At 40.4% G+C, this 8034-nt stretch overlaps 1 non-coding gene across 1 annotated transcript; it reads left to right on the top strand.

Annotated features, from left to right (window-relative positions):
- The first annotated feature begins 4383 nt into the window (after window positions 1-4383).
- On the top strand, window positions 4384-4548 carry LOC119869870. The gene has a single exon (XR_005354870.1). It is a non-coding gene; the product is annotated as a U1 spliceosomal RNA (small nuclear RNA).
- The last annotated feature ends 3486 nt before the right edge of the window (window positions 4549-8034 follow it).

Consider the following 8034-nt stretch of genomic DNA (forward strand, 5'->3'; position numbering starts at 1 on the left):
ACCCAGGACCTCATGGGAGCCCACCCAGGCTCGCCGGACTGCTGCTACTCCAGGCGGGCTCTCGTGGTAACTGTGGACAGCTGTACTCTACTCACCTGGAGCTGGTGCATGCAGTTCACTATTTTGGTTTTGTAATTCTATGGTGTGTGCCTTTCTATGTAATGCAAGTTTTATAATTATTAAGGTTACATTATTACATCCTATTAACTACCTAGCTTCAGCTAACTTCCATTCAGTAAATATTCACTGATTGTTTATGTGCCAGGTCCTGCTGATGACACAAAAATAGTTAAGATTGAGTTTCTACCCTCAGACTTCTGTCCAACCGGGAGACCAGCATTATATGAAAAACTAAGCATAATGTTCTATGATATGGGCATTGACCAATAGTGAGACATTAAGTTATTACTAATATAAAGGCTAATAACACCATCATTAAAAATATTTCCTGCGTACCTTGAGTTATCATGAGCCAGAGTGTGGGGAAGGTGCACAGCTGTCCAGGGCCAGCCTGCTCTCCAGAATGGGAAGCTGCTTACTTGGCTCACCCATAGCCTATCCATGTCAGGAATTTTTAGTTTGGCTCCTTTGATAAGCTAGATAGTAATAACTCAAGTGGCTATAATTTAAACTTACTAGTACAGCTGAATGTTTTTACTGCAGAAATCCATTATTTCTGTTCCCTCCTGCCTGATTCGTTCTAACTCTGCCCTGTTCCATCTGGAAAGAGGACATAAAACATGACTTCTAAAAAGCTTATTATAATCTGTAAACATAAGGGATTGTTGATATGGAACTGTTAGTACTCTTTCATTCTTTGTTTAGTAAAGTATTGGTTATATATTCATTCATATCAACCCATATGCTTTCTGGATGCAAACTTTCATCATGTTTCCACATGTATTATTTTTGGATTTCGTTGTCTTTCTTATGAAGTTTTATTTCATTGTATATAAAGGTTTTCTTTCTTTTCTTTTTTTTTTGTTACAAAGTTTCTAAGTTTTAAACCTAAGTGCTGTGTCTCTGATTATATCCTTTATTCCCAAGAGGCAAAAATTAACCTCTCCACCATCACTGAGATGAACAAATGCTCAATAAGAAACATCCTACCGGGATCCCTGGGTGGCTCAGCATTTGAGCATCTGCCTTCAGCTCAGAGCGTTATCCAGGGTCCCAGGATTGAGTCCCACATCAGGCTCCCCACAGGGAGCCTGCTTCTCCCCCTGTCTATGTCTCTGCCTCTCTCTGTGTGTGTTTCTCATGAATAAATAAATAAAATCTTGAAGGAAGGAAAGAAAGAAGAAAGAAAGAAAGAGAAAGAAAGAAAGAAAGAAAGAAAGAAAGAAAGAAAGAAAGAAAGAAAGAAGGAAGGAAGGAAGGAAGGAAGGAAGGAAAAGAAAGAAAGAAAAAAAAGAAAAGAAAAAAAGAAAAAAAAAGAAAGAACGAGCCCATCGTGCACTCTTTGCCTCACCTGTAGCTGGGGAGTGTATGAAGTGTTAGTGCAAGGCACCTATTCTGTAGCACATCTCTTCACTGGTTTATTTTTCCAGGCTTATTATACATTAAACTTCCATAATTTGGGGTGCCTGGGAGGCTAAATCAGTTAAGTGGTGGACTCTGGATATCAGCTCAGGTCATGACCTCAGGGTCGTGAGATCGAGCCTCACCTTGAACTCCATGCTTAGCGGGGAGTCTGCTTGAGATTCTCTCTGCCTCTCCTCCCCAAAATAAATAAGTAAATCTTTAAAAATAAATAAATAAACTTGCATAATTTGGCTTTCTGCATTCAGTTGACTCCTGTGGCCTCCGTTCAGCAATTCCATGGGGATCATTATAATGCTATAATACTTTCCAATCCTGCACTTGACAGAGAGAACGGTTAGCCTTCTTAGCCAGCCCAGAGAGGGGACAGGGCGAGGAGTGGGAGCCAGCCAAGGACATGTCCACACACGTGGCACACGCTCCACTTGGTACCAAGCCCTGAGTCTGCCCCATGTGGTCCCCAGAGCCCTGGCTGCCTTGGCCTTCAGCAACCGCCCTCTGGTCACTGGTTTTCTGCAGTGGGCCAGGTCCCCACCACCATGGCCGTTCTTCCACATTGGTGACGGACGTGGGGTCCGTCATCCCTCCACTACAGGTGGCCTGAGGGCGCTGGCCTCGCCCTGCTTCCTGTCCTGTCAACCCCGATGGCTCACAGGGTCAGATGAGAAGGAGGGGTACTGCCCTTGGGGCTCACAGCTCTGCTGGCTCATAAGTCAGGGCTGCTCTTGCAGGTTCCCAGGGGCACAGGTGGAATGAATCTTACATGAAACCCCAAGATTCTCTCCTGCAGTGGGTCCATCAGGGGCTCAGTCCTTTGTATGGGGCACATGTCTGGGGTGCTCCTGGGGGCCTGGGTGGCACTGGAGTCCTCATCACAGTTTCCTCGACAGTCTCGGCTCCCACATGATCTCAGGCTTCTGAGGGCGTGTGAATGCAGCCCCAGGCAGACCCTGTCCAGAACCTTGCTGGATTTCAAACACAGTGGAACATTTCTTGATATGCAGCCGGGTCTCCAGGACCACAAAGGACTCCTCTGCATTTACTGGGGTGACAGCGGCAGGATCAGGCCAGCTTGCTTGCTCTCAGACTGTCACTCTGACCATTTTGAATTCACAGGTTCTAACCAGCTTAGAGCTGATAGAAAATAAGAGTGTAAAAAAATGTATGTAATGACCAGGGGAAATGTCCGAGTTTACATGAATGCCTTTATACCAGGGTCATTTGAAAGGCTGAAAGGTCAAATGAAGTAGTGTTTAGGAGCTGGAGTCTAGAGGCACCTATCTGGGTTCAGTTCCAGCTGTGCCTCTTACAAACTACATGACTTCAACAAGTCACTCAGTCTTCACTTGGTTTTCCTCCTCTGTGGAATGGTGTGAAGACAGCAGTGCCTCACTTCCGTGGTTTCCTCAAGACCCAAGTTTGTTGATACTACAAATTACTGAGAGGTGGGCCGCGGTACATCCTCTATAAGTGCTTGCTGCTGTAACATTTCTATCAATACGTCACTAATTATGTTTATGTAGTCCATGGACTCTGTGATGTGTACTTTGGTTCTTTAAGGTCATTTGGCTTAGTTATTGTTATCAGCAAAGTTCCAAATGGCAGGAAGTACTGGATAGTTAAGTCATACTTAGAAGAGACATCATTACATGTGCCTCAGTGATGCATTAATGATGATTTATAGTAATGCCTGAGTGGCTCAGTGGTTGAGCATCTGCCTTCAGCTCAGATGTAGTGATCTCAGGATCTGAGGATGGAGTCCCACATCGGGCTCCCTGCAAGGAGCCTGCTTCCCCCTCTGCCTATGTCTCTGCCTCTCTGTGTCTCTTGTGAATGAATAAATAAAATCTTTTTAAAAAAATAATTTAAAAATGATGATTTATAGAGTTGATCTTTCTTTGTAGTACGATTTTAAAAGATACACACATATGCACAAATACATACATATGCATACATCTCATGCACTCATTTGAGCAAAATAATACAGGTAGATTAATGCCACTATGACTAGCAAAAAGTACTGTTCTATGAGTAATGGAAATAATAATGTGAGCATGCAAAAATGGATTATCTTATTTGATTTTGATTACTCTGTGTTGGGTATGATGCAGTTCTTCACAATATAGTCCTCTCCCCTGGTTCGAGTTCATAGGAAGTTGTATACCAGATACTTTGACACAAAGCACCATTTTTATCAAATAATTGGTTATTGTTGGTGCTTTGTAGACAAAGCCCACAAAACCAATATTTACTATGCAAAGTGTATGCATGCAAAGTAGCAAATGAAATATAATTTTTAAATTTAAATTCAATTAACCAATATATACATACAATTAACCAATATATACATCATTAATTTCAGATGTAATTTTCAATGATTTATCAGTTGTGCATAATATCCAGTGCTCATCACATCATGTGATCCCTTAATGCTCACCACCCAGTTACCCCCTCCCCCCACTCACCTCCCTTCCTTCAACCCTCAGTTTGTTTCCCAGAGTTAAGAGTCTCTTATGGTTTATCTCCCTTTCTCTTTTTTTCCCATTCAGTTTTCCCTCCCTTCCCTTATGGTCCTCTGCACTATTTCTTATATTCTGCATATGAGTTAAACCATATGGTAATTTTCTTTCTCCAGTTGACTTATTTCACTCACCATAATACCCTCTAGTTCCATCCATGTTGATATAAGTGGTAAGTATCCATCCCTTCTGATATAATTTTGATTATTTTGAAAACCATTAAGTGATTTCTAGTACCAGAAATAACTATTTAATCATAATCACTTTCCATTACTAATATATATATTTTTTATTGATTATCTATTTGATATAAATTTCCTCAATACTTAACCTGGCAGGGGAGATACCATGATCACAAAGGTGGTTTTCCCAGGGCGAGGTTTATCCATTGCACTCCGGATGTGCTGACCCCTGCAATTTCCCCAAATGTGAGAAACTCGACTGCATAATTTGTGGTAGTGGGGGACTGTGTTCGCGCTTTCCCCTGAAAAAATAAAAAGAAATTTCCTCAAGTATAATTATTAATAGAACAATGGCCACTTGGAAAAATATTTGCTGAAAATAATTAATGATATCTTCCAAACCCACCAAAATCTGCCAGATGCTAGTGCTTTCACTTATGTCTCAGTTCCTACTAAATTATTCACGTTTAACAACATCCATTCATGATAAAAAAAAAACTCTCTGCAAAATAGGCCTAGAGGGATCATAACTCAATATAATAAAGGCCATAGGTGAGAAACCCACTGCCAACATCACTGAACTCAATGATGAACTCAAACACATTTAATGCAATCACTATCAAAATACCAATAGCATTTTTCACAGAACTAGAATAAATAATCCTAAAATTTGTATGAAACCACAAAAGACTTCAAATAGCCAAAGCAATCTTGAAAAAAAAATCTGAAGGTATTACAATTCCAGATTTCAAGTTATATTATAGAGTGGTAGTAATTAAAACAGTATGATGCTAGCATAAAAATAGACACATAGATCAATGGCATAAAATAGAAAACCCAGAAATAAACCAACAAATGCATGGTCAATTAATCTCCAACAAAGCAGGAAAGAGTATCAAATGGGAAAAAGACAGTCTCTTCAACAAATGGTGTTGGGAAAACTGGACAGTCACATGCAGAAGAATGAAACTGAATCATTTTCTTACACCATACACAAAAATAAACTCAAAATCAATGAAAGACCTAAATGTGAGGCCTGAAACCATAAAAATCCTAGAAGAGAGCACAAGCAGTGTAGTCTCTGACATTGGCTCTGGCAATATTTTTCCAAACATGTCGCCTGAGGCAAGGGAAATAAAAACAAAAATAAACTATTGGGATTACATCAAAATAAAAAGTTTCTGCACAGTGAAGGAAACAAAACTAAAAGGGAACCTATTGAATGGGAGAAGATATTTGTAAATGGCAGGTCCATTAAAGAATTAGTATCCAAAATATGTAAAGAACAGATACAACTCAATATCCAAAAAACAAATAACCCAACTAAAAAATGGGCAGAAGGCATGAACAGACATTTCTCCAAAGAAGACATCCAGGTGGCCAACTGACACATGAAAGATGCTCCACATCACTCATCATCAGAGAAATACAAATCAAAACCACAATGAGATGTTACCTCACACCTGTCAGAATGGCTAAAATGAACCACACAAGAAACAACAGGTGTTGGTGAGGATGTGGAGAAAAAAGATCCCTCCTGCACTGTTGGTGGGAATGCAAAATGGTGCAGCCAAGTGGAAAACAGTATGGAGTTTCCTCAAAAAGTTAAAAATAGGGCAGCCCCGGTGGCACAGCGGTTTAGAGCTGCCTGCAGCCCAGGGCGTGATCCTGGAGACCCTGGATCAAGTCCCGTGTTGGGCTCTCTGGGTGGAGCCTGCTTCTCCCTCTGCCTGTGTCTTGGCCTCTCATTCTCTCTCTCTGTGTCTCTATGAGTAAATAAATAAAATCTTTTTTTTAATAAATTAATTTTTTATTGGTGTTCAATTTACCAACATACAGAATAACACCCAGTGCTCATCTCGTCAAGTGCCCCCCTCAGTGCCCGTCACCCATTCACTCCCACCTCCCGCCCTCCTCCCCTTCCACCACCCCTAGTTTGTTTCCCAGAGTTAGGAGTCTTTATGTTCTGTCTCCCTTTCTGATATTTCCCACACATTTCATCTCCTTCCCTTATATTCCCTTTCACTATTATTTATATTCCCCAAATGAATGAGAACATACACTGTTTGTCCTTCTCCAACTGACTTACTTGACTCAGCGTAATACCCTCCAGTTCCAACCACGTTGAAGCAAATGGTGGGTATTTGTCGTTTCTAATGGCTGAGGAATATTCCATTGTATACATAAACCACATCTTCTTTATCCATTCATCTTTCGATGGACACCGAGGCTCCTTCCACAGTTTGGCTATTGTGGCCATTGCTGCTATAAACATCGGGGTGCAGGTGTCCCGGCGTTTCATTGCATCTGAATCTTTGGGGGTAAATCCCCAACAGTGCAATTGCTGGGTCATAGGGAAGGTCTATTTTTAACTCTTTGAGGAACCTCCACAGTTTTCCAGAGTGGCTGCACCAGTTCACATTCCCACCAACAGTGCAAGACGGTTCCCCTTTCTCCACATCCTCTCCAACATTTGTGGCTTTCTGCCTTGTTAATTTTCCCCATTCTCACTGGTGTAAGGTGGTATCTCATTGTGGTTTTGATTTGTATTTCGCTGATGGCAAGTAATGCAGAGCATTTTCTCATGTGCTTGTGGCCATGTCTATGTCTTCCTCTGTGAGATTTCTGTTCATGTCTTTTGCCCATTTCATGATTGGATTGTTTGTTTCTTTGGTGTTGAGTTTAATAAGTTCTTTATAGATCTTGGATACTAGCCCTTTATCTGATACGTCATTTGCAAATATCTTCTCCCATTCTGTAGGTTGTCTTTGAGTTTTGTTGACTGTATCCTTTGCTGTGCAAAAGCTTCTTATCTTGATGAAGTCCCAATAGTTCATTTTTGCTTTTGTTTCTTTTGCCTTCGTGGATGTATCTTGCAAGAAGTTACTGTGGCCAAGTTCAAAAAGGGTGTTGCCTGTGTTCTCCTCTAAGATTTTGATGGATTCTTGTCTCACATTTAGATCTTTCATCCATTTTGAGTTTATCTTTGTGTATGATGAAAGAGAGTGGTCTAGTTTCATTCTTCTGCATGTGGATGTCCAATTTTCCCAGCACCATTTATTGAAGAGACTTTCTTCTAATGAATAGTCTTTCCTCTTTTATCGAATATTAGTTGACCATAAAGTTCAGGGTCCACTTCTGGGTTCTCTATTCTGTTCCATTGATCTATGTGTCTGTTTTTGTGCCAGTACCACACTGTCTTGATGACCACAGCTTTGTAGTACAACCTGAAATCTGGCATTGTGATGCCCCCAGATATGGTTTTCTTTTTTAAAATTCCCCTGGCTATTCGGGGTCTAATAAATAAAATCTTAAAAAAAAAAAAACGTTAAAAATAGAACTACTGTATGATCCAGTAATTCCACTAATGGTTATTTACCAAAAAAATTCAAAAAACATTAATTTGAAGGGATACACTTGCTCCTATGTTTACTGCAGCATTATCAATAATAGCCAAACTATGGAAGCAGCCCAAGTGTCCATCAACTGATGAATGGATATAGAATATGATATATATATCTATATATATCACACACACACACATGCACACACACACAATGGAATATTCCTCAGTCATAAAAAAAGAATGAAATCTCATCACTTGCACTTACATGGATGGAGCTAGAGAGAATAATGCTAAGGGAAATAAGTCAGTCAAAGAAAGACAAATCCCATATGATTTCACTCATATGTGGAATTTAAGAGACAAGACAGTTGAGCAAAGGGGGAAAAAAGAGAGACAAACCAAGAAACAGACTCTTAACTACAGAGAACACACTGATGTTCCCAGA

The sequence above is a fragment of the Canis lupus genome, chromosome 1 (genome assembly GCF_011100685.1).
Source record: "Canis lupus familiaris isolate Mischka breed German Shepherd chromosome 1, alternate assembly UU_Cfam_GSD_1.0, whole genome shotgun sequence".
Lineage (NCBI taxonomy): Eukaryota > Metazoa > Chordata > Mammalia > Carnivora > Canidae > Canis > Canis lupus.